The sequence below is a fragment of the Felis catus genome, chromosome E1 (genome assembly GCF_018350175.1).
Source record: "Felis catus isolate Fca126 chromosome E1, F.catus_Fca126_mat1.0, whole genome shotgun sequence".
Lineage (NCBI taxonomy): Eukaryota > Metazoa > Chordata > Mammalia > Carnivora > Felidae > Felis > Felis catus.
In genome coordinates this window covers 19,863,059-19,889,668 of record NC_058381.1, presented here as the reverse complement: position 1 = coordinate 19,889,668, position 26,610 = coordinate 19,863,059, and the positions used below count along the sequence as shown (strand labels likewise).

The window sequence follows — 26,610 nt, the reverse complement described above, 5'->3', positions numbered from 1 at the left end:
AGGGCTGAGGACAGAAGCTTGCAGTGCATTTGCAGCGAAAGGCTAGATGGAAGGTCAGACCCAGGGCCAGGCTGTGACAGTGGAGGAAAAAGAGAACCAGGTGAGCATAGGTGTCAGTCAAGCCAAATCTAAGAAGAGAGTTTTGTTTTTTAAAATTTTTATTTAAAAATTTGTTTTTCTCTAACATTTATTTTCAAGAGACAGAGACAGAGTGTGAGTGGGGGAGGGGCAGAGAGAGAGGGAGACACAGAATCTGAAGCAGGGTCCAGGCTCTGAGCTGTGAGCACAGAGCCCGACGCGGGACTTGAACTCACGAACTGTGAGGTCATGACCTGAGCTGAAGTCGGATGCTTAACTGACTGAGCCACCCAGCACCCCTAAGAAGAGAGTTTTAAGGAGGGAATGACCATCTTTTACAGAGAGCAAGTAAGATGAAGGCTAAAAAGGGCATTTTGGGATGTAGGAATTAGAAAGTGTTCATATAATGAGGCGCCTGGGTGGCTCAGTCCATTAAGCATCCAGCTCTTGACTTCGGCTTAGGTCATGATCTCACGGTTCATGAGATGAAGCCACGTGAGCATCGGGCTCCAGGCTAAGAGTGTAGAGCCTGCTTGAGATTCTTGCTCTCCCTCTCTCTCTCTCTCTGCCCCGCCCCTGCTTGCACCCTCTCTCAAAAATAAATAAACATTAAAAAAAAGAAAGTGTTCGTATAATGTACTGGCTTGGGGCAGGTGCCGGGGTGGGGGCATGGACATTTCAGGCTAAAATGTTTTGGGGCATGCACGTGGCCACTTGAGCTGTGCCTTTGGCACTGTTGTGTCTCTTGACTGGGGGCAATGGTGACTTCCAGCCAGCTTCTCTCGGGATGTGTGAGCCAGCCTGGGAAGAGGCAGCGATGGGAGAGACAAGAAGGGAACGGAGAGAAAGAAGGAGAAGGAAGCCAGTGGAGAAATGTAGGTGCCTGAGGGACTGTTCGGAGGAACAAGAGAGAAAACTTGATTCTGACCTTTCTTTCAAACAGTGTCATTTACCAAGCAAGGAATCACAGCTGACCACAGCAAAAATCTTGAGTGAGGGAAAGGAGGGTAAATACGTGTTTATCAAGTGACCAGATGACATTTGTGATATGCCTTTGTTTCTCTCACGCCCTCTCTCCATGTAAGCATGCTGTTCGTTGCCTTAGTGGAGGCATGTGACACGGTCAAAGACAGCCAAGACATTTTTCTATCTTCTGTTTTACAAGAAGGGGCTTATTTTCTTTCTAAATGTTTCTTTTTCTTTTCTTTCCTCCTCCCTCCCTCTCTCCTTCCCTCCCTCCCTCCCTCCCTCCCTCCCTCCCTCCCTCCCTTCCTTCCTTCCTTCCTCTCTCTCTCCCTCTCTCTTTCTTTCTATTCTTGTAAAGAGGCAACAGGTTTTGGACCAACAGACTATGTGTCTTGAAGAAAGACAGTCCTCAGTCCCTCTCCCCCAAGCCCCCTGGGTTGTGAGAAGAAAAATGCAGAAGACAGATCTGGGAAGGCGAAGAGCAGGTGGCACATGAGCCCTGCTTCCTGGCCTGTCCTGGGAAGTTAGGTCCTCAGAGCGTGACAGCTGTTGGTTCTCGTAGGCAGTCAGGACCATCTTGCAGGAACGTGCTCAGGACTCAAGCGTGCAGAGAACCTGATGGACCCAGAGGGGCCGTGGGACAGGGAGAACCTTTGAAGACGGATATGAGCTGACCTTGTGCCCACTGCCCCCACTTGGTACTGCATGAGGATGTAAGGAGAACCGCAGAGGCCCCGGTGGAAGCTCAGGGTTGGAAAGTAAGATGGTGAGAGAGAACGTTAGTTTTGCTTCTCGAACGCCGCAAATGCAAGAGAAGCAATATTAACAGAAACTTACCAGATGAGAACAAGTTACTGCTTGGGCCGGGGGATGTAGGTCATCAGCTCAGCAGAGATGGTGTATGGAAAGTATCATCATGGAGCGGGGGCATCATGGTTAAACGTCTGACTCTTGATCTCAGCTCAGGTCTTGATCTCAGGGTCATGAGTTCAGGCCCGTCGCTGGGTTCCCTGCTGGGCGTGGAGCCTACTTAAAAGAAAAATTCAAGTATCATGGGTTGATTAATACCAGAGTGCTGGTAATTTTTTGTTTTTATGTTCTGTCTGGATGGAAATCTTTCAATTTTGGCACTGAAGCAGAAGAAACAGAACCATGCCATTCATAATTTCTGTAGGTAATTTTGTGGGGGTTTTTGATGGCTCCAGTGTGTTTCTGTCTGTTATGACTTTCTTCCCTTTGGGAAATTCTGAGGGAAGGCACCCTTTCACTCTACCCCTAAATTAGTTTGGTGCTGTGCTTAACGTGGGGACAGTTTGGTCATCATGAGACCCCAGGAGGGTATAGCAGGTGAGTGAGTCTTCCCTCACTTTGTTCTCAAATACCTGAGTGGCTGGGTGGGTTGACCGTAAAGGCTGCAGGCGACCACTCCTACATATAGAAGTGACTGGCTGGACTGAGCAAAGTTCCACTGCACTGAGGAAATTTGAGACCGCCTTCCAGGAAGACGGAAGCACATTCATTGGCTAAGTAAATACCTTGGTGCTGCACTGCCCTTGGTTTTCCAGAGTTTACCTTCTTGGACCCAATCTTCCATAAGATGGTTGGAATATGGAGAAGGAGAAAACCCCAGACCCTGGCTGTAGCCTGTCTGGATTCTGCCTCCCAGTTCTCCCAGGCAGACTCCCCACGCAAATAACAGAATGCTGGATCCAGAGGACTGTGTCTGTGTGTGTGTGTACACGTGTGTGTGAGCGTGGCAGGCCAGGGAGAAGAAGTTGGAGGGCGTGACAGGAAGGCGAGCAGCGGGGCTGGCTCCAACTTTGTTGACTTAGTGAGTCTGGCCGCAAAGCGAAGGTCTTTGGAAAGAACGGCCTCTCCGCTTCTGGCAGTTTCTACTGAGCTGGTTCCAGGACTGAGCTAGATCCTGCAGGTGTTTATGGGCAGGAGGACAGTTCAGTTGGGTTCCAGGGCACCAAGATTTTCAGAATGCCGCGAGGGTCTGTACTTGACAATGGCCCATGGAGTAAACATAGCCATGGTTTCTGAAGAAGATCCTTCCCTCCACCTTACAGGGTTTTTTTTGGTCCTCCCCTTGGAGTCCAGAGAGAGAACGTTCCCCAGGAGGCACGTTTCCAATTCTGACCATTGCAAGGTGCAGTTGTTTTGCCTTAAAACAATTTTTTTTTTTTTCTGGTGAGAGGATTTTGATTTCAGCAGCAATTTCCTCTGACCACTTCCGAGCTGTTGAATAAACGTGGCAGATAGAGAAGTTAGGGCCGTGTGTTTGGCAACCGCCGGCAGGTACCTGAATTTCTCCTGGCTGCTGCCTGTGGCCTTATTCCGATTGTCCAGCTGGTGGCGGTAAAGACCCATCGGCGCACTGCCTTCTGCGAGATCCACTGGGCGAGGGTCGCTGGAGCTGAAGCTGAGCTGGCTCAGGGCTACTTTCCTGCGAACGGGCTGCCCGAGGGTTAGCAATCCACTTGTGAATCCAGAGGCAGGACTTACTCCTGATTTTAGAGATGACATCTGTCAGGAAGGATTACTGTGAAATCTAAGGGAAGGGTCATCCTCGTTACGTGCCCCCCAACACCTACCCCAGAGTCTGGTGCATGGTGGGTGCTTAGCATATGCTTGCTGACTTCAAGCAAAGTGTGCACATATGCGAAGGAAAGGAAAACACGCTGTGCTGCCTCCCTGTGCCAGATGATATGTTAGGTGGTTTTCCTTATGAAGGAAGGCTTATTAATTCTCATTTTACATAGGGAGGAGTCGAGGCTCAGGGAGGTGAAATAATTGGCCCTTTGGCCTCACAAAGGTAGGATTTGACCCATTATCTGGGCTTCTATGCTTGCTCTGCCAAGATGGGAAACACTGAGATTTAATATTTTTTAAAAATGTTTATTTTTGAGAGAGAGTGAGAGAGAGAGAGAGAGCACGAGTGGGGTAGGGACACAGAGAGAGGGAGACACAGAATCTGAAGCAGGCTTCAGGCTCTGAGCTGTGAGCACAGAGCCCAACGCGGGACTTGAAGTCACGAACTGTGAGATCAAGACCTGAGCTGAAGTGGGTTGTTTAGCAGACTGAACCACCTAGGCACCCCAAGGAAAACATTGAGATATAGCAAAAGTCTAGGACGAATTTTGTTTCAGAAAAAGCAAGGGACTGCAATGCGGGTTTGATCTTTACTCATTGGTTTCTTTTTTTTTTTCCAGGTTTTTTTTTAATGTTTATTTAATTTTGAGGGAGAGAGAGTGCAAGCAGGGGAGGGGCAGAGAGAGAAGGAGACACAGAATCCCAGCAGGCTTCGCACTGTCAGCACATAGCCCGACATGGGGCTCGAAACCAAAAACTGTGAGATCATGCCCTGAGTTGAAGTTAGATGCTGAGCCGACGGAGCCACCCAGGTTCCCCAATCCGTTTCTTTCAGAGCACCTGCTGTATGCCGTGTGCTGAGGACGGAGGGGTGGGGGACCTGGTTTCTGCTCTTGGGGGGCTCAGAGCCATAGGGCAGGGTGGCAGCACAGGAGGACTGCCCAAGCCCAGCGTGCGGTGGGAACCCAGAAGGGGAGGGCGCTCCAGGTGACGACTCCAAGAAGAGGGCCCCGGGGCTGAGCCCTTGAGGACTTGGCCAGGCAAGTAGTGGGGGGGATTGTCCAGGCAGATGCACTGCGTGTGCTTCGAGAGGACTCATGTATTTGGAGAGCTGGTGAGGGATGTGGTGATGGTGATGGCAGGTGATGAGAAAAGGGGCCTGAGACCTATGCCAAGGGGCTTGAGAGGTGTGCAGCAGGAATGAGCCATGGGCAGACCCTCATTTTCAGAAGATCCTTCTAGTTCCCGGTGGAGCATGGTGGTGGGGGCCGAGATGGAAGGCAGGGAGCGTCTGGGAGCTGCAACCTAGTGAGAGAGGGTGGTGACCTCAAGCAGAGTGATAGCTATGGAGACAGAGGGACACTGACCGATCGGAACTGGTTATGGAAGGTAGAGCTGGCAGGAGTGGGGACGGACCGAGGGTGGGAGGAGGGATAGGAAGGAGTCTGGGAGGACCCTGGGGTCCTGCCTTAGGCAACCGGGTGGATGCCATGGGCTCCTCCGTGTGCGTGATCTTTGCAGCCCCAGTACACTTGCACACCCACTGTTTGTAGAGGAAGGTTCTCTGTGCTCCACGTGTTCAACTTTGTTCTCAGGGTTTGGAGGATACCTCTGGGCGGTGCAGCCCCGTACCTCCAACGTGTGAAGGTCATGCCTCGGAGTACCCTTTGTATTTCCTATGCTTTTCTCTCTCCCAGAGAGAGTCCGTCAGATGCTCAGGAGATGGCACTCTGTCTTTACAGGGTGACTGGGGTGGACGTTCTGGTTACCTTTCCTACATCCATCCCTCCTCCTCTTGAAGACCACCCCTTTCTCCTGCGGCCTGTGGACCTTGGGAAAAGCTACCCCCACCCCTGGACATAGGGGCAGGGCATGGAGTTCAGGCCTAAGTTAACCCTCATCATGGAATCTCTAGTCCCCTGTATTAGTCTCCTAGGCTGCCTAACAAATTGCCATGAATGTGGTGGCTGAAGACAAAAGAAATTTATTTTTTCATGGTTCTAGAGTCCAGAAGTTCAAAGTCAAGTTGTCAGCAGGGCTGTGCTTCCTCCAGAGGCCCTAGGGGAGATTATGTTCTCTGACTCTTTCAGCTTTTGGTGGCTGCCAGAATTCCTTGGCTTGCAGCCACTCACTACAGTCACTGCCTCCTCTCCTTGTGGCCTTCCTCTCTGGGTCTGTCTGCTCTTCTGTCTCTTATAAGGGTGTATGTGTCATTGGATTTAGGGCCCACCCTCTAGTCCCGGGTGATCTCATGGTAAGATCCTTAACTTAATTGCATCTACAAAGACCCTTTTTGCACATAAGGGTCAGAGGTTCACATTCAGAGGTTCCAGGGCTTAGGAGGGAGGCATATCTTTTTCTGGTGGGAGGGGGCTGTCCTACAACTCAGTGCAGCCCCTGCAGATGGCAAGACAGAATGAAACTGGGACCATGATGACATCATTGAGCCCCTGTCAACCAGCCCAGAAGCCTGCTTACTTTAGGACTTCCAGTTATGTTATTCAGTAAATCCTCCTTAATGCTTCAAGCCCATCTTTTTTTTTTTTTTTTTTAAAGTTTATTTATTTTTGAGAGAGAGTGCAAACAGGGGAGGGGTAGAGAGAGAAGGAGACAGAGAATCCCAAGCAGGCTCTGCGCTGTCAGCACAGAGCCCGATGTGGGTCTTGAACCCACAAACTGTGAGATCATGACCTGGGCCGAAATCAGGAGTCACATGCTCAATCAACTGAGCCACCCAGGCGCCCCGCTTTAAGCCAGCCTGATAGAACCTTTCCCCATCACTTGCAGCTGAATGTGCCCTGACTCCTGTATGTGCCCATCTGTAGGCCGTTGGGTGTGAGGTCACGGCAGTTGGAAGTCTCCTCTGCTGGGCTCTATTGTTGTCCCTCTGTGTGACTTGGGTGAGTCACAGCCCTGCTGACCATCGGTGTGAATATATAAATGGGGCTCATGTCCCTGTAAAAGGCTCTTCAAAATGGAAGCCACTGTGGTTTCTGTTGTTATGGCCTCTGCATTCCAAGAAAGTTGTAATAGAACTGGAAAGGGGCCAGACAGTAGAGTGATGAATGGCTTTTACCACGAGGGCAAGCTCCCCAGTTAGGATTCTTCAGCCTGGAAGAATGAGGGCTGAGGAAGACGTGTAATACCAGTCCTTTAAATGATCAGGCATATCGACAAGGTGGAACAGCCTTGTTCATTAAATCCCAGGATGCTTAGAAACCTAGGGCGCCACTCCTAAGAGTTTGAGAAGCTATTTCAGGATGGACAATAGAAGATGCTGCTTTGCGTGGTAGGGAGGTGAACTTGAGGCTCTCGGGCAGCCGGGTGTGGTGCACCTGCAGTCAGGCCGACCAGGTTTCCACTTCTGGCTCCAGCTATGTGAGCGTGGGCAGTCTGCTCTTCTCCCCGACTGTCAGACTGCTCACTGGTGAACTGGGGGCAATAACCACTGCTCCCCAGCTCTGACACTCATGTGATCAGTTTCCCGCTTGTTCCTGCGGGTGGACTGACCGCAGACCCCCCACTCCCGCACGAGACCCCGGGTCCTCCGCCTCGCTCAGGGTCCACTTGAAGCAATTCTCTCCCACCTTTCCCTCGTTGTCTGCTTCCCCCTTCCTTCTTAGATTATTCTTGTGTGCACAAAAACCATGACTGTCTCAGGGGCGCCTGGGTGGCTCAGTCGGTTGAATGTGTGACTTCGGCTCAGGTCTTGATCTCACAGTCATGGGTTCGAGCCCTGAGTCGGGTTCTGTGCTGACAGCTCAGAGCCTGGAGCCTGCTTCGGATTCTGTGTCTCCCTCTCTCTCTGCCCCTCCCCTCCTCGTGCTCTGTTTTTCTCCCTCTCTCAAAAATAAACAAACATTAAAAAAAAACAAAACAAACTCACTATGATTGTCTCTCGGATCTGAAAACAACCCTCCCTCCGTCCTACTTCCTCTATAGCTCCTGCCCACTTTCTCGGCCCCACTTTGCAGCAAAACTCCTTGAAAGAATTGTCTTTACTTGTCTCTTTGGCTCAATGACTCTTTGCAAGATGGACACACTCATGTCACTACCATACAGGTTTAAAAAAATGTATACTACCAGCACCCCCGGCATCCTGTGCTTCCTCCCACACAGCCCTCTCTATACTCCAAGGTAACCACTATCCTGATTATAACACGACACATTAGTTTTATCTTTTTTTAGTTGATTGTGGTAAAATACATATAACATTTACCATTTTAACCACTTTTTTTGGTGTTTATTTTTGAGAGAGAGAGAGAGAGAGAGCACAAGTGGAGGAGGGGCAGACAGAGAGGGGGACAGAGGACTGGAAGTGGGCTCTGTGCCGACAGCAGTGAGCAGCCCAATGTGGGGCTTGAACTCCTGAACCTTGAGATCATGACGTGGGCTGAAGTCAGACGCTCAACTGACTGAGCCACCAAGGTGCCCCAGCTATTTTTTTAAAAGTAATCTCTATGCCTAGTGTGGGACTTGAACTCACGACCCGAGATCAAGAGTCACATGCCCTTCTGACCGAGCCAGCCAAGTGCCCCCCATTTTAACCACATTAAAGCATGCAGTTCAGTGGCATTTAGCACACTCATAATGTTGTGCAGCCATCACCATTACCTAGGTCACTTCAGAAAGGAAACCCCATGACCATTAGCAGTCACGCCCCATCCCCCATTCTCAGCCCCTGGCAACCACTCATCTGCCTTTTGTTTCTATGGACCTGCCTGTTCTGGATATTTCATTATAAATGAAACCACACAATATATGGCCTCTGTACCTGGCTTATTTTACTTAGCGTAATGTTGTCAACGTTATCCATGTTGTAGCAGGTACTGAAATTTAATTCTTTATTATGGCTAAATAATACTCTATCATATCACTATATACCACATGTCTTCATCCACTCATCTGTTGATGGCCATTTGGGTCGTTTCCACCTCTTGGCTGTCACGAGTGGTGCCGCTGTGGACATTCACGTGCAAGTTTTTGTTTGAATACATGTTTCATCTGCTTTTGAATAAATTGGCCACCGGCTTTTTATTCTCCCTCTGTCTGACTTTATACTCTGCAAAGATTATATTCCGTGACCGGAGATTCATCCACGTGATTGCATAGCAATAGCTTGCTTATGTGCATTGCCGGATAATACATCATTATGTGAATATGTCACCATTGAATCCACTGTGGATGGATTTTGTCCAGTTTAGGGTTATTCTGAGGAATGCCGGCTGGTTTGAGTGTTCTCCTTCATGTCTTTAATTGCTATCAGGCACGCACCTAGGGATGGAGTGGCTGGGTCACAGAAGACACACATGTTTAGCTTTAGTAGGTAACTGACAAAGGGTTCTCCAAGGCGGTTCTGACTTTCACTCCCCTAGGAGTGTTCGAAGCTTCCAGTGGCTCTGCCTTTTCACCAACACTTGACGTCTCCCCTTGAATGTTTAACAGACATCACAGCCAGCAAGTCCCAAACTTAACTTCCTGTTGTCACCTATAAACCTGCCCCCTATTCAGTCAACGGCAGTTTTGTCCTTCCAGTTGCTCAGGCCAGAAAGCTCGGGGTCATTGTGATCTTTCCTTCGTTTGATACGTTACACACAATGTCAGGAACCTATTTGGCTTCCAGGCACATTCGCAATATGACCTCATCTCCTCTCCTGCTATATCATCCTTACTGGAGCCAGCATCATTTTTCATCTCGATTAGTGGGAATACCTTTCAATTTGATCTTCAAGCTTTCATTCCACATATTCTGAGCACAGGAGCCAGGGTGATCATTTTTTTTTTTTTTAATGTTTATTTCTGAGACAGAGAGAGACAGAGCATGAGTGGGGGAGGGGCAGAGAGACAGGGAGACATAGAATCCGAAGCAGGCTCCAGGCTCTGAGCTGTCTGCACAGAGCCCGACGCGGGGCTCGAACTCACAAACTGTGAGATCATGACCTGAGCTGAAGTCGGTTGCTCTACCGACTGAGCCACCCAGGCGCCCCCAAGGTGATCATTTTTTTAAAAAATTGTGGTAAAATACACAGAATATAAAATTTACCATTTTAATGCATATGGTGCAGTGGCATTAAATACATTCATATTCTTGTGCAGCCATCACCACAGGGCAATCCTTTTATTTTTTAAGTTTATCTATCTATCTTTCTATCTATCTGGAGTACACGAGACTGAGCTGGGGAGGAACAGAGTGGGAGAGAGAGAGAATCCCAAGCAGGCTCTACAACGTCAGCTCAGAGCCCCACACGGGGCTCAAACTCACCGACCCATGAGTTCATGACCTGAGCCAAAATTAAGTGTTGGATGTTTAACCTACTGAGCCACCCAGGCACCCCAGGGCAATCCATTTTTTTAAAGTTTATTTATTTGTTTATTTTTGAGAGAGAGAACACAAGCAGGGGAGGGGCAGAGAGAGAGAGGGAGGGAGACAGAATCTGAAGCAGGCTCCAGCTCTGCATTGTCAGCACAGAGCCCGATGTAGGGCTTGAACTCACGAACTGCGAGATCATGACCTAAGCTGAAGTCAGACACTCAATGGACTGAGCCACCCAGGTGCCCCAGGGCAATCCTTTTAAAAAAAAAAAAATTTTTTTTTTAACGTTTATTTACTATTGAGAAACAGAGAGAGAGCATGAGTGGGGGAAGGGCAGAAAGAAGGGAAGACACAGAATCCAACGCAGGATCCAGGCCCCGAGCTGTCAGCACAGAGCCCAATGTGGGGCTGAGCCAAAGCCAGCCCCTGACCTGAGCCAAGTCAGATGCTTAACCGACTGAGCCACCCAGGCGCCCCCCCCCCCCCCCAGGGCAATCCTTTTAATGTGTAAGTTAGATCACCTCACTTCTGAGCCTCTTCCAGAGGCTTGGCATTTCAGAGAGTCCACGGTTTTACAGCGGCACACCAGGCCTTGTCCAACCTGGTCTCCTGTTACTTCTGTGACGTCATCTTCTTCTCCTTCCCCTTGGCTGTCTCCATTCCAGGCCCTGAGGCCTGTTCTTGTTCCTGGAACAAGCCAGGCATGGCCCTGCCTTAGGACCTTTGAATTGGCAATTGCCTCTCCCTGCCTGGAATGCTCTGCCCCTAGACAGTCATATGACTAACTCTCCTGCCCCCTTAAAGCCTTGCTCAGTTGGCTTGAGGAGTTTTGCCCACCATACGAATTTAAATATGAGAGCTGGCTTGTGGTTAAAGAATTCTTAGGGTAAAATTTTTTTTTTCTTTCCACCCACTTGCAATGTTTACTTAACATGGGCAGTTTTCCTTGCTCCTCTGTGAAGAGTTTTATTTCATGAACTTATTTCTAGCCCACTCCTGTCCTGGAGATAGGGCCCAGCTTCGCAGAAAGTTCTCTGTCAGATTCCCCACCTTGCCGGCGCGAGGCTTTGTCTCCCCTTTCATGTGCCCAACAGGCCTTGAAAACCGAAGCCCAAGGTTGCTTGGCTTTGGCGTGTTTCCTCGGGGAGAAAGCCAGTGTCCACATCCTGTCCGGGTTCCTGCTTTCCCTTCTTTTTTGGCCTCTGACCCTTTTCGCCAGCTCACTTGGTGCCTTTAAAGGAGTGAAACATTTTACCCAGCAGTTTTAACGTTTCAGCAGGAAGTAGTTCAGAGTGTCTAGCCGGCTCTATTGCCAGAAACAGAAGTGCATTAAATGTCAGATGCAGGAAGGCAGCACATTATAGGAGAAAAGCCTGGGTTCAGGAATCCTGGGTCCTGATCTCAGCCCCGCCTTCAACTAGCTGTGATCTTAGACAAGTCACATGGACCCTGTGGGCCTCAGCTCCTTACTTAGAAAGGCTTGGAAAGGCCCTTTGCAAGGGCTGAGGGGTGGGTGGCCTCATAGATTCTGTGACTCCGTGTTACTGGGAGACTCTCTGTTTTGATGGAGCTCATGAGGGGGCCAGGGGGCAGAAGCTCCCAGTTCGGGTGGCCTTTCTGTGGTCTCTCAGTGGTCTGCCAGGCCCTGGGTCTGGTTTTGAAGAAGAGGTGTCAAATGTAGAATGTCGGTGGTAAGAAATATGAAATGAAGAGCAATTAATCCATTCTTCCTCAAAGATTGGGGAGGAAGATTTAGGAGGGCAGGGAGAGACCAACTTATAGTCAGGGCCACTGTTTCTGGGTAGGTGGGCAGGACGAGAACGACAAGAACACGGACGTGGTCGGTCTGTGGTTGAGGATCTGCCATTGGGCTGGTAACTTGCCCCCCTGCCCCCTGCTGCCCCCACACCCCAGGAATGTCCTGAAAACTGAGGCTTAGGGCCTGGCCCACATCCCCTCCCTGTCTCCCCCCCTTCTGTTTTGACACCTTACATTCAATGTCAGGAAACTTCTTTCCCTCAATCCCTTAGTCCCTTTTATCCTTCCTTTACTATATGTGTGTATGTATTTAAAAAAAATTTGTGATTTTATATATAATTATATGGATTTACATAGATACACTCATTTATATGTAATTTTAGTTTTTAGAGTTTATTTTTAGATTTTATTATTTTTTTTAATTTCTTTTTTTTTTAATGTTTATTTTATTTTTGAGAGAGACAGAGAGAGAGTGCAAGCAGGAGAGGGCCAGAGAGAGAAGGAGGCACAGAATCTGACACAGGCTCCAGGCTCCGACCTGTCAGCACAGAGCCCGACGTGGGGCTCGGATCCACAAACTGTGAGATCATGACCTGAGCTGAAGTCAGACACTTAAACGACTGAGCCACCCAGGCACACCTATTTTTAGGTTTTCAGAAAAACTGAGAAGATAGTTCAGAGTTCCCATCTACCCCACACTTAGTTTCCTTCTTTACTAACGTATTACATGAATATGATACCTTCGTTATAATGAATGAAGCAGTGTTAACACGTTATGATTAACTGAAGTCTACGGTTTATATAGATTTTCTGCAGTTTTGCCCAATGTCTTTTTCTGTTCCAGGATCCCATCCAGGAAACCACATTACATTTACTTGTCAGGTCTTTTTAGGCTCTGCTTGGCTGCTGTTGTGGTGGTGTCTCATTTTTTATTCCGTTTATTTATTTATTTATTTATTTATTTATTTATTTATTTATTTATTTATTTATTTATTTATTTATTTATTAAATTGCAGCAAAGGACGCCTGGGTGGTTCAGTCGGTTAGGCGTCTGGCTCTTGGTTTCAGCTCAGGTCATGATCTCACGGTTCGTGGTTTGAGCCCTGCATCAGGCTCTGCGCTGACAGTGTGGTGCCTGCTCATGATTCTCCGTCTCCCTCTCTCTCTCTGCCCTTCTCCGACATGTGCTGTCTCTGTCTCTCTCAAAATAAATAAACTTAAAAACATAAAATAAAATTGCAGCGAGACACAAAACATAAAATACAACCATATTTCAGCAGCATTATGTCCATTCACATTGTCATACAGCCTTCACCACTTTGCCATCATCCCAGAAAAACTCCGTACCCGTTAAACAACAACACCCTGTTTTCCCCTCCTCCCAGCCCTTGGTAACCTGTATACTTCCTTCCTCCTTCCTTCCTTCCTTCCTTCCTTCCTTCCTTCCTTCCTTCCTTCCTTCCTTTTTTAGTTTATTTATTTATCTTTTAAAGTAATCTCTACACCCGACGTGGGGCTTGAACTCAGGACCCAGACATCAAGAGTCCCAGGCTTTCCTGACTGAGCCAGCCGGGTGCCCCTGTACTATTTTCTCTATGAATCTGACTATTCTCAGCACCTCGTAGGAGCAGAATCATGCAGCATTTGTCCTTTTGTGCCTTCCTGTTTTTGTTGACCTTGACGTGACAGTTTCACGGAGAACTGGTCAGGTGTTTTTCTCATGATAAGTCTGGGTATTTGAAGTACGTTTATTACTCTGTGCCAAACAAGATGCTGTTGTGCTAAAGATTTAGGGATAAAAGTCTAGGGTCTTTCTTAGCTTACGCCTCCTATGGCAAGTGACACTTACTCTCAGAGAAGTTTATTCTTTTTATCTTAGTTTATAATAATAATAATAATTATACTTAGGGTTAATTTTGAGAGAGAGAGAGGCAGAGTGCGAGCGGGGGAGGGGCAGAGATAGAGGGAGACAGAATCTGATGCAGGTTCCAGGCTCTGAGCCATCAGTACAGAGCCCGACGCGGGGCTCAAACTCACGGACCACGAGATCATGACCTGAGCCGAAGTCGGACACTTAGCTGACTGAGCCGCCCAGGTGCCCCAATCTCAGAGAAGTTTAGTTACTTGCCCAGAGTCCTGCAGTCAACTGGTAGCAAAGATGGCATTTGAACTCAGCCTTCTAACTTCAGACGTGCCCTTTGTCCTCTGCACTCCCTTTCCCTATGCCAGCCTGCGCCCATACCCTCCCTCCTCTGGGCGTTCACAGTCAGCGGGGCTGGTCAGAGCAGGGCTGGCTGGCCAGTGTGGGGCCACCTCCATTTAACAAGCAACAGCTCAGGGGCGCCTGGGTGGCGCAGTCGGTTAAGCGTCCGACTTCAGCCAGGTCACGATCTCGCGGTCCCGGAGTTCGAGCCCCGCGTCGGGCTCTGGGCTGATGGCTCAGAGCCTGGAGCCTGTTTCCGATTCTGTGTCTCCCTCTCTCTCTGCCCCTCCCCCGTTCATGCTCTGTCTCTCTCTGTCCCAAAAAAATAAATAAACGTTGGGAAAAAAACAAACAAACAAACAAACAAACAAAAACAAGCAACAGCTCACTAATGTGATTTTTCTTGAGGTTTCCTTTTTAAATCTGAAGTATTTTATGTATACACGTGAGTGTATATGTAATGCATGGGGTCAGCTCAGAAAAAGAATAAAGATAAATACCCAGTGCCCAGCACTTAACTCAGCAAAGACACTATTCCCAGTGCTTTCAAAACGCCCTGTGTGTCCCACATTCCACCCTGTCTACTCAGTACCCTTGCAGGTGACCACCATGAATTTTGTGCTCGTCATTCTCTCACTTGTCTGATTTTACAACTTGAGCCTGCATCCCTAATCAAGATGTTGTTCAGTCTGGAGAGTTTTTTGGACTTCTTCTAAATGAAATCACACCGAATATATCATATGGCGATTTGCTTTATTTTACAATGTGTTTGCAGTGTGCGTATGGGATTCACTTGTTTTCGTGGCTATATAGTATTTCAGTATATGCATAGACTGTATATTTTTAAGTTTATTTATTTATTGGGCAGAGGGAGAGAGAGACAGAGAGAGAGAAAACATGAGCCCGGGAGGGGCAGAGAGAGAGGATCCCTAGCAGGCTGTACGCTGCCTGAGCAGAGCCCAACGTGCGACCCGAACTCACAAACCACGAGATCATGACCTGAGCCAAAATCAAGAGTCTGGCACTTAATCAACTGAGCCCACTCAGGTGCCCCATATATATGTGGGGCCCCAGTGTGGGACTTGAACTCACGGCTCTGAGATCAAGAGCTGGGCTGAGATCAAGAGTTGGACATTTGACTAACGGAGCCACCCAGGCTCCCCTAGAGTATACATATTTTTGGTACATTCTCATGTCCATGGATGTTTGGGCCTTTTGTGGCTTTTGTTTTTATGAGGAGCACTCCTACGAACTTTCTGGGGCCCATGTGGTGGAAGGGCTTCTCTGAGTATGTTATGATGGGCAGAGTCACCGTGCCACAGGATGCGTCCCAGGTAACACCAAGCTGTCTTTCAAAGGCCTGGATCCAGGGTCACTTGTACCAGCAGTGTTTGAGGGTCCCCAATATTCTATATCCTCAGAGCTCTCTTTGGGGCCGGTCTGTCCACTCAGCTCTGCCCGCAACTCAGATGCCCTCTGACCATTCTCAGGCCTCCCTTGGCTTCTGGCCTGAGTCCCTCTGGCTTGGCCACCCCAAGGCTGACCTGGGCTTCCTGTTCCCTGCGAGAGTTTGAGTCCTATAACGTGTTGTTTGCTCAGCCTCTGGGTCCAGGCACAGAGCTCCAGCCTCGTCCTGGATTTCAGGTCCCAGCAGGGCCCTATGGCTCCTGGGGGTCAAGGACGCGCGAGACCTCACTGTCTTTCGCCAAGCCAGGTGGCGCTGGAATTTTCCACCAGCGTTGTCTCTCCACACACAACCCGAGAACCAGGAATCCTTAAAGAGAGCTTTATCGGCTTTTCTTCAGGCTTTTTTATTTTTTTATTTTTTTATTTATTTTAAAAAAAAAATTTTTTTTTTTCAACGTTTATTTATTTTTGGGACAGAGAGAGACAGAGCATGAACGGGGAAGGGGCAGAGAGAGAGGGAGACACAGAATCGGAAACAGGCTCCAGGCTCCGAGCCATCAGCCCAGAGCCTGACGCGGGGCTCGAACTCCCGGACCGCGAGATCGTGACCTGGCTGAAGTCGGACGCTTAACCGACTGCGCCACCCAGGCGCCCCTCTTCAGGCTTTTTTGGCGGGTTAGCATGAGCACTATCAGTGCTGGCAGGAGGGCGTGACATCTGTGCTGGCCCTAGGCCAGGCCACATGGATGTCTCTGCACAGCCCCGCTCATCCAGCCTGGGGCCTCAGGTGTGTGGGTGTGCACAGAGCCGGCCCCGCCTGGCCGGGACAGCCCGGGAACCCACCTTCTACCGTGTTCACCTTCCTGCCAGATGCTTCCTTTTCTTGACAGTGGCTGTGCCGGGGATGGTGCCCCATGTTCCCAGGCTCAGAGTGTCTGCGTTTTCCTTGTCGTGGGAAGGCACAAGAGCATCATGGTTACCAACATAGGCCAACTTGCGTTAGAATCCTTGTTCTGCCACTTACCAACCGTGTGGTATGTTGGTCCCTTAAGCTCCCTTAGCTGCTGTTTCCTCATTTATAAAATGAGAACGCCATCTAGATCTATAGGGTTAATAAATGAAAAAAAAAAGTATATAAAGCATTAGCACTCTTGTGGCACACCCTGGACCCCAAGAACTGTTTTGGGTAGTTATTGTGACATGGTGGGAAGCACTGGGTTTGAGGCGAGAAGGACCTGGGTTTGCTCCTGATGCTGCCACCTCTTCGTTGTATCGTTTAGCCTGCGTCTCAATTGTCCCCATCTGCCAAATGGTAATAAGAATCTCTACTTCACTGGATTAATCGAACTAAAATATGTGACCACCACTTGGCAGAAGGTGGTTGCGTAATAAATATCAGTGACTGTTATTATTACATGAGGTGAAGGGCCTTTGTTTTCACTAATGGGACATAGAGACGCAGTGACAGAAAGGGTAATCATTTCCTGTGGAACAGCCCAGACTTCAAATTTTTAAGCATTTATAAGTATATCATTTTAACAAAGGATACATTATAAGCATTTTGGAAAAGAGAAAAGGAGAAAAATCCCCAGAACTTCCCCAAGATCCTACCACCTAAATGCAACTATTGTGACCGTGTTGATGTACTTCCTTCTGGGGCTTTTTTCATGGGCATTTTATGAAGTGGTTGTAATGATCTGGTCTACGCGTGTCCACATATGCATGTCTGTATTCTTTTTCTTTCACATGCAAACACTGTAGCGTAAACATTTTCCCCTGTTGCCACATGCTCTTCATAATTGTACTTTTTTAATGGTTGCATTCCAGTCTTTTTTTTTAAAGTTTATTTATTTAAAATTGTTTTTTTAATGTTCATTTATTTTTGAAGGAGAGAGAGACAGAGTGTGAGTGGGTAGGGGCAGAGAGAGAGACACACACAGAATCTGAAGCAGGCTCCAGGCTCTGAGCTGTCAGCACAGAGTCCGATGCGGGGCTCGAACTCACAAACCGTGAGATCATGACCTGAGCCGAAGTCGGACGCTCAACCGACTGAGCCACCCAGGCGCCCCTATTTATTTATTATTGAGAGAGAGAGAGAGAGAGAGAGAGAGAGAGAGAGAGAGAGCCCTCAGGGAAGGGGCAGAGACAGAGAGGGGGAGAGAGAGAATCCCAAGCAGGCTCCGCACCACCAGTGTGGAGTCCAACACGGGGCTCAAACTCACGAACTGTGAGATCATGACCTGAGCCGAAGTTGGACACTGAACTGATTGGGCCACTCAGGCGCTCCTGCGTACCATTCTTAAGTAAGATCTTTTCGCATAAACTATGCTAGTATTTCAGGTTTCTTCCCTAGGATTCCAGAAGTCAAATTACTGGGCCACCTTTTATAGTTGCAAGTTCATATAGCCAAATTGCTTTCCCAAAAGGTGGTATCAGTTTGCAATGCAGTAATGTCTGATAAAGCTTATTCAGCTGCATAGTCATTATATTGGGTATTATAAATACAGTTTCCTTTTGGCTGATTGATGAACTATGTCTTGTCTTTGTCGGCAGCGCTTGCCAAGCTGGAGAAAGTAAAAAGGAGAAAAAAAATCACAACTTCATTAATGCAGAATCGTGGAGTCGAAAGGAGTTTGAGTGGTATATTCGCTTCTCGTCTCTCTGACTTTACCTTCTGCGTTTGGACTGCAAAGGTGGGTGGATACTGTATTTTAATTTGACGTAGCTTTTTAAAGTTTATTTTTTCCATTGTAAAGTGAAATGTGATTATTATTATTTTTTTTTTAATTTTTTTTTTTAACGTTTATTTATTTTTGGGACAGAGAGAGACAGAGCATGAACGGGGGAGGGGCAGAGAGAGAGGGAGACACAGAATCGGAAGCAGGCTCCAGGCTCTGAGCGGTCAGCCCAGAGCCCGACGTGGGGCTCGAACTCACGGACCGCGAGATCGTGACCTGAGTTGAAGTCGGACGCTTAACCGACTGAGCCACCCAGGCGCCCCGTGAAATGTGATTATTAAAGACATTTTGGAAACTACAGAAAAAGTTAAAAGATAAGTCAGGTTTAGTCCCAACATTAACACTTTGGTACGTTTCCTCATTTTTGTCCAGTCTTTTTTCTCCAAACATTTTTCCTCCTCTTACATAACTGTGAATATACCATATACACAATCTTTAACTTACCTTTCTCACTTAACAGAATGATACAGGTATTTATCTACGTAACTGTAAACATACATAGACATCCTTTTTAGAGCCCATGTATTTTATTTTTGTCTTTTTAAATTATTTTTTATTTTATTATTATTTTTCTAATGTTTATGTTTGAGAGAGAGAGAGAGGGAGAGAGAGAGAGACAGAGCATGAGCTGGGGAGGGGCAGAGAGAGAGAGAGACACACACAGAATCTGAAGCAGGCTCCAGGTTCTGAGCTGTCAGCACAGAGCCTGACACAGGGCTCGAACTCACGAACTGTGAGATCATGACCTGAGCCCAAGTTGGATGCTTAACCGACTGAGCCATCCAGGCACCCCAATTTTTATCTTTTTTTCTTTTAAAGGAAATACACACTCATGATTTTAAAAAAATCCACATATTACCCAGTGTACAATGAAGTCTCTTTGCCACCCTTGACCTCAGTCATCCTCCCCAGAGGAAACATTGTAATCACTTGCTTGTGTATCTTGTGAAAGTCTGTGCATATTCAAACAGAAATGAGCTTTTTTCCTAGGCAAATAGTGGAAGACCAGACATACTGTTTGGCATTCTTCATTTTTTTTTTTCCTTTCTTGATTTTTTTCACTGACTGTATCTTGGCAATCATCCCACAAAAGCACATATGGTTTTGACATGGTCTTTCTTTTTAACAGCTAATAGTATATATATTGCATGGATGTACCATAATGTATTATCCAGTCTCCTACTGAGGATTAGTCCTTTCTTTTGTTCTTATAGACAGTGTTTCAAGCAACGGACTTACTCTTTATGCACATGTGTCAGTAATATCTGTAGAGTAAGTTCCTGGCAGTGAAATTTTGCCAAGTCGGCAGATTTGTTTTAAAATGTTCACTTTAAGTTTTGATAGATACTATCCGATTGCCAGTCAAATAACATGTAAAAGTACGTGTTTCCCATACCATCACCAACACAGATTGTTAACAATGTCTTTGAGCTCTGACAAACTGAAAATCAGAAATAGTATTTTGATTTTTAAAAAAAATGTTTGCTTACTTATTTTGAGAGAGGGACAGTGCACGCATGCATATGCATGCATAAGTGGGGGAGGGGCAGAGAGCAGGAGAGAGAGAATCCCAAGCAGGCTTCGGGATGTCAGTGCAGAGCCCCACATGGGGCTCGATTCCGTGAACCAGAGATCATGACCTGAGCTGAAATCAAGAGTCACATGCTTCACTCACTGAGCCACCCAGGCACCCCTAGATGTCATTTTTAATTGCTGAAAAATATCCCGTGGAGAGGATTCACCATAAAGACATCTAAGCATTCCTTCATGTTGCTCCTAAATTTTCACTGTCATAAATAATACCACAGTGAACAGCTTTTTTTGTTTGCTTAGAGTGAATTCCTGGAAATGAAATTTGTGGGTCAAAGGGTATTGGCATTTAAAGACATCGCTCCTGGAAAGGCTAGTTTGCATGCCCCCTAACAATGTATACGTGTGCCAATTCACTTTCCCGTCGCCAGCCTTGGCTTACCATAGCTAAAGGACCTCTCAGGACACAGCTTCTGAAGATGTATTTTGTGCTCTAATCCAGTGTTAGCCTAACTTTAAAGCCGGGACACATTTTTCCCCTTTGTATCATGAAGCAGATCCTTCCTTGTCAAATTGGGGCCCAGCTTTGTTCTGGAAGAACTCAGAGTTCTGCATCCGAGATGTCAGTATCTGTTTTCCCTTCTTTGTAACACCCCACAGCCAGGCTTGTATGAATCATTGTGGAAGAAAAACATTTCCATTGTTCCAAGAAATGCACAAATGCTTCTGTATTGGATTACCAATTGGAATAGATTACCTATGGCCCAGAGGGTGCGGGGGAGTACAGGGTGTTGGGCTCTGTCTAGGGAGGTGCTGTTTGATTCACTTTTGCGGGATGCAGCCAAGTCAGTGACCGTGACCCTGGGCAGGCTGTCCTGTGTGCTGGGCTGGTATTGCCTGGAAGACCTGACATTTGCTTTTATCTTTTTAAAAATGTTTACTTATTTATTTATTTTGAGAGAGAAAGAGAGTGGGGAAGGGGCAGAGAGAGAGAGAGAGAGAGAGAGAAAGAATCCCAAGCAGGCTCTGTGCTGACAGCGCAGACTGGGGGCTCAATCTTACAAAGCATGAGATCATGACCTGAGTTGAAATCAAGAGTCAGACGCGGGGCGCCTGGGTGGCTCAGTCAGTTAAGCATCCGACTTCGGCTCAGGTCATGATCTCACGGTCTGTGAGTTCGAGCCCTGTGTCGGGCTCTGGGCTGACCGCTCAGAGCCTGGAGCCTGTTTCGGATTCTGTGTCTCCCTCTCTCTCTGACCCTCCCCCGTTCATGCTCTGTCTCTCTCTGTCTCAAAAATAAATAAACGTTAAAAAAAAAAAAAAAAGAGTCAGACGCTTAACCGACTGAGCCACCCAGGTGCCCTGACATTTGCTTTTATCTGCCCAACATCTTTTTCTCTTTTAGGGGCTTCTCTTGTTCTTGCAAACTACAGTATTGTGACCTAGCTCTGGCCTGTTAGAATCTACCTCTTGCACTTGACCCAAGAAGGACCAGTCACAGTCCCTCTCGGATTTTGACACGTGGATGCTAAGAGAAAGAAACTTTGTTTTCCCATGAAGTGTGGTGAGCTAGGATGCTTTAGGCTTAAGGCTGCCGACGGTCCTCCTTCCCTCCATGGGGAAAATGCTGTCTGCGGTACAAGCCTGGGCATATGGAGCTAAGGAAAGACAGGCAGAGATGAGGCGGAGAGGCTGGTGTCTTCACTCCAGCCATTTGAGTGCCTGTCTGCACTGGATATCTTTCCACACCTACGATGAAAAAACTGTAGTCCACCTGGAGAGGCCAGAGAACTTGCACCTGAGAGGTGAGCGCTGAGCGTTCTAGGAAGAGGGAGCTGAGGGTTGGTGCTAGAGGAAAATATCAGTTGTCAGATTCAAATGCCTCAGAAGTTTGAGATGATGGTCAGGGTGGAGCTAGGTGAGAGTTTGTGGATGGGAGTATGAGAAGCAAGTCCGGAAGTGCAGAGCCAGAAAGATGAAAGAACCGATTGCATTCATATGGGCACAAGGTGGCCTTGAGCCACGCTTGCAGTGGGAATGGTGAGGAAGGAAGCCGTGATCGTAAGGAGAATTGCAAAGGAGGAATCGGCAGGGCTTGGTGTCTGATTAGCAGACTGGATGAATCCACTCGGGTTGCCATAACAAAATCCTACAGACTGGGCTGCTTAAACCACAAATCCAGCAACAGACGTCCAAGATCAAGGTGCCAGTAGTCTTGGTTCCTGGTAAAGCCTCTCTCCTCCGCTTGAAGATGGTGCCTTCTTGCTATGTGCTCACTTGGCCTTTTCTTTGGGCACGTGTGGAGGCAGAGAGCGAGCCCTGGTGTCTCTTCCTCTTCTTAGAAGGACACCAGTCCTACCAGATCAGGGCCAAACCCTCATTTAACTTTAGTTACCCCTTAAAGGTCCTGTCTCCAGATACAATTACACTGGGTGTTAGGGCTTCCACATATGAATTTTGACGGGGGGGGGGGGGGGGGACACAATTCAGTCCAAAACACTAACCAAGTAGAAAGAAGTTTTTGGAGTAGGATAACTAATCTGTTTGGTTTATTCCTTCTTGTGTTTTATTTTATCATTATTATTTTTTAATGAGTAATCAACCTTAATGTTTGTTTATTTTTGAGAGAGAGAGACAGAGTGCATGCAGGGGAGGGGCAGAGAGAGAGACACACACACACAGAATCCGAAGCAGGCTCCAGGCTCTGAGCTATCAGCACAGAACTCGATGTGGGGCTCAAACTCAGGAACCATGAGATCATGACCTGAGCTGAAGTTGGACACTTAACTGACTGAGTCACTCAGGCTCCCCTATTTCTTGTGCTTTATTTATTTATTTATTTTTGTAAAAATTTTAATGTTTTATTTATTTTTGAGACAGAGAGAGACAGAACATGAGCAGGGGAGGGACAGAAAGAGAGGGAGACACAGAATCCGAAGCAGGCTCCAGGCTCCGAGCGGTCAGCACAGAGCCCGACGCGGAGCTCGAACTCACGAACCGCAAGATCATGACCTGAGCCGAAGTCGGATGCTTAACTGACTGAGCCACTCAGGCGCCCCTCTTTCTTGTGCTTTAAAAAGATATCTGTAATCACAGGCACATGTGATTTAAAAAATTCTGTTCTTGGGGCGCCTGGGTGGCTCAGTCGGTTGAGCGGCCGACTTCGGCTCAGGTCACGATCTCGCGGTCCGTGAGTTCGAGCCCCGCGTCGGGCTCCATGCTGACAGCTCAGAGCTTGGAGCCTGTTTCGGATTCTGTGTCTCCCTCTCTCTGACCCTCCCCCGTTCATGCGCTGTCTCTCTCTGTCTCAAAAATAAATAAACGTTAAAAAATAAAAATAAAAATAATAAAAATAAAAAATTCCGTTCTTTTCACTTACTGTAATATCATAACATTTCCCCATATTGCTATGTAATGCTCATAACCATTAAGAAAATGTTTTTTAACACTTATTCATTTTTGAGAGACACAGAGTGACAGAGGGGGTGTGATTGGGGGGAGGGACAGAGAGAGAGAGAGAGAGAGAGGGAGACACAGAATCCGAAGCAGGCTCTGGGCTCCGAGCTGTCAGCACAGAGCTCGACGTGAGGCTCGAACCCACAGACTGCGAGATCATGACCTGAGCTGAAGTCAGACACTTACACTTAACCGACTGAGCCACCCAGGCACCCCTGTTCATAACCATTTTCAAAGGCTATCCTGCATTCCTGGTGGTGCGCCATTATTTTTCCTAGTCTTCATCTTAACTAGTTCCCCTTGGCTAGCCAACCAAGGGCAAGCCCTATCTATCTAGACTTTCTTTACTGAGCTCATTGTCTCCATTCCTTTCTCCCTGACGGCCAAGGCCCTATGATTGCATGCCCGGGGCTTCCTCACTGGTCCGCTGGTTATCCTGCCATTTGTTGTGCCCATCCACCCACTGAACTCAGAGGACAGAAATGAATCTTAATGCTATGTTTTTAATGTCACTCCTCTACCTTAACATTAACTGGATGATAAAGTCCAAACCCTTTCGCTAGGCGTTAGAAGTCTTGCACAATCTAACATTAACCCAGCTTGGTTACGGCTCACCCACTCTGTTTCTGTGTGATCCCTTCCTAGAGTCTGACAGGCTGTCACTGCCAATCCAACATCTCTTCTCGTTCCCAGCTCATTTGCTTTGTTTTGTCTAGATGTCCGTCTTGTTGATCTAGCTTTATTCAGGTTGGTTTATCAAAACATATCTACGTGCACGTTTGACTCTCCCACTAGACCATGACGTCCTCGCAGGTAAGGGTGAGTCTGACTGACTCACTTCTATAATTTCGGTGCTGGCACTCAGCATGGGGTGTAGACCCAGAGACACCCAAGCTGATCCAGACTCAAATCCTGGCTCTGTCGTGTACAAACTGGATGACCCTGGACAAATCACTTCATATCAAGCTTCAGCTTCATCATCTGTAAAACTGGGAAAATAACAGCTCCTAATTCACATGGCTATTGTGTATAATGTGTATTTTATCAACGTTTTTTATTTATTTTGGGACAGAGAGAGACAGAGCATGAACGGGGGAGGGGCAGAGAGAGAGGGAGACACAGAATCGGAAACAGGCTCCAGGCTCCGAGCCATCAGCCCAGAGCCTGACGCGGGGCTCGAACTCACGGACCGCGAGATCGTGACCTGGCTGAAGTCGGACGCTTAACCAACTGCGCCACCCAGGCGCCCCTATAATGTGTATTTTAGATGGTTGTATGTAAAAGTCACCTCACAGGGACTGGGGACATCAATGCTCAGTAAATCTTACTGGTGTTCATGCCGATGCTGATTAGCACTCTGGAAGTGTTTGTTGAGTGAATGTCAGATTTTGCTCAAGCATGGGCAGAAAGGAACAATTGTTTCTCTTTCTCGTGATCCCCAGACTTCTCTCTAGAACTTCCTGGCAAACATGACCATCGTCCAGCCCTGACTCAACAGAGTAAGGAGCCTCAAATACTTAGGTTCCTCACTTAGCAGCATGAATTGGTTTGCCCATAGGGCCTCCCCCTACCTGCCTCCACCTCCCCAACCCCTGCCAGCTTCTTCTCAGGAACCATCTTCATGGGGCGTGACTGACCTTCCCAAGTAGGACTCACCTGGACTGGTGCCCTCCACGAAAGTCCGCAGGAGCCAGAGATGGGTTCCCTGACCACAGCCAGGACCTCTGCGTTGCCCCTCATCAGGCCTGCCCCCTAACGTCCGCGGGGCCCATGTCGAGAACACAGGAGGCCCACAGATGACAATATGTCCAAATATTTAGAAGTTATGCATCAAATTAACAAAACGTTAAATGTGTTTTATCCTCCTACCTTGACACATGTACCCTCATGATGACAAGATTAAAAAATATGTGTACAGCTATGTAATTCCTATTACTGAAACTGGTAAAACAGTTACTGTGACCGAATGTAACCGTAATTGTTTTTGTCCGGGTGCTCCGTAGATAGGCCAGCGATATTTGAATGAATATAATAAAATCCTTAAAAATCAAAATTGTTTTGGGGCGTCTGGGTGGCTCAGTCAGTTACGTGTCTGACTCTAGATTTCGGCTCAGGTCATGATCTCACAGTTCTTAAGTCAGGCTGCATGCTGACAGCATGGAGCCTGCTTGGGATTCTCTCTCCCTCTCTCTCCGCCCCTCCCCCACTTGTACACAGTCACATGCTCACACACTACTCACTCTCTCTCTCAAAATAAACTTAAAAAAATTAAAATTGTTTTTATGTGTGTTTTCAAAGAGTTAATTTTGAACATTTAGCAGAAACATACATTAAAATGAAAAGGTATCCATGAAACCCCCCATTTTTTAGATCTTCTATAATGTGTTTTAAAAGGGTTTATGATTTTCTCTATAAAGCACTTACATAGCTTTTATTAGATTTATTCATTGCAGTTAATATTTTTGGCATGGTTATCGTTTTAAAAATTACTTTTTTATTTGTTGCTGATTGTAGAAATTCATTGACTTTTGTATATTGATTTTTTTTTGTTGTTGTTCAGCAGCCTTGCTAAACTCTCTAACTACAGCTAGTAATTTCTCTATAGATTTTTGTGTTTTCCATGTAGTGGTTAATATATATGAATAATGAGTGTTTCATTTCTTCTTTTCAGTCTTATGCTTTCTCTTCTCTTCCTCCAGTACAATGTTGAATGAAAATATAAGCAGTTACTCTTTTTTTGGTCTCAAAGGGAAAAATGTTCAACGTTTCACTGTTACATGGGATTTTTGCTGTAAGTTTTCTGTAGATATACTGTAGGAGGTTAAGGAAATTCTGCTTCTAGCTTTGTAAGGATTTATTTTTGACCCTTTGACCAGGACCGTTATTTGGTCATGAATGGATATTTAAAAAATCTTTTTAATGTTTATTTATTTTTGAGAGGGAGAGAGAGAGAGATAGAGACAGAGTGCAAGCGAGGGAGGGGCAGACAGAGAGGGAGACACAGGCTCTGAAGCAGGCTCCAGGCTCTGAGCTGTCAGTACAGAGCCCAACGTGGGGCTCGAATTCATGAACGTGAGATCATGACCTGAGCTGAAGTAAGACGCTTAACTACTGAGACACCCAGGCGTCCCATGAATGGATATTTAAATTTATCAAAAATGTTTTAATTTACTGAGATGATCATTTTTTCTCCTTTGATCTGTGTGAATTATGGGTTTGATTTTCTCACATTAAAACTGCCTTGTATTCCTGCAACAAGCACAACTTGGCCATGACTGTTTTTATACATTGCCAGAATTAGTTTGCTAATTTTTATTTTTATCATTTAATTAATTAATTAATTAATTTTTTCTTCCACATCTTTTTTAAATTTAAAATTTTTCCTTTTTCTTTTTCTTTTCTTTTTTTTTTTTAGAGAGAGAGAGAGTGTGACATGGGGAGGGGGCAGAGGGAGAGAGAGAATCTAAAACAGGCTCCATGCTCAGCGTGGGGTGCCCTCCTTAATCCCCATCAGCTGTTTAACCCATCCGGTCCCCACCTCCCCTCCAGCATCTCTCAGTTTTCTC

The 26,610-nt window shown here is 47.0% G+C and overlaps 1 long non-coding RNA gene across 1 annotated transcript; it reads left to right on the top strand.

Annotated features, from left to right (window-relative positions):
- Positions 1-1,353: 1,353 nt before the first annotated feature.
- On the top strand, positions 1,354-22,048 carry LOC123382009. Its single transcript, XR_006589730.1, has 3 exons — positions 1,354-3,196; positions 17,874-18,013; positions 20,994-22,048. It is a non-coding gene; the product is annotated as an uncharacterized LOC123382009 (long non-coding RNA).
- The last annotated feature ends 4,562 nt before the right edge of the window (positions 22,049-26,610 follow it).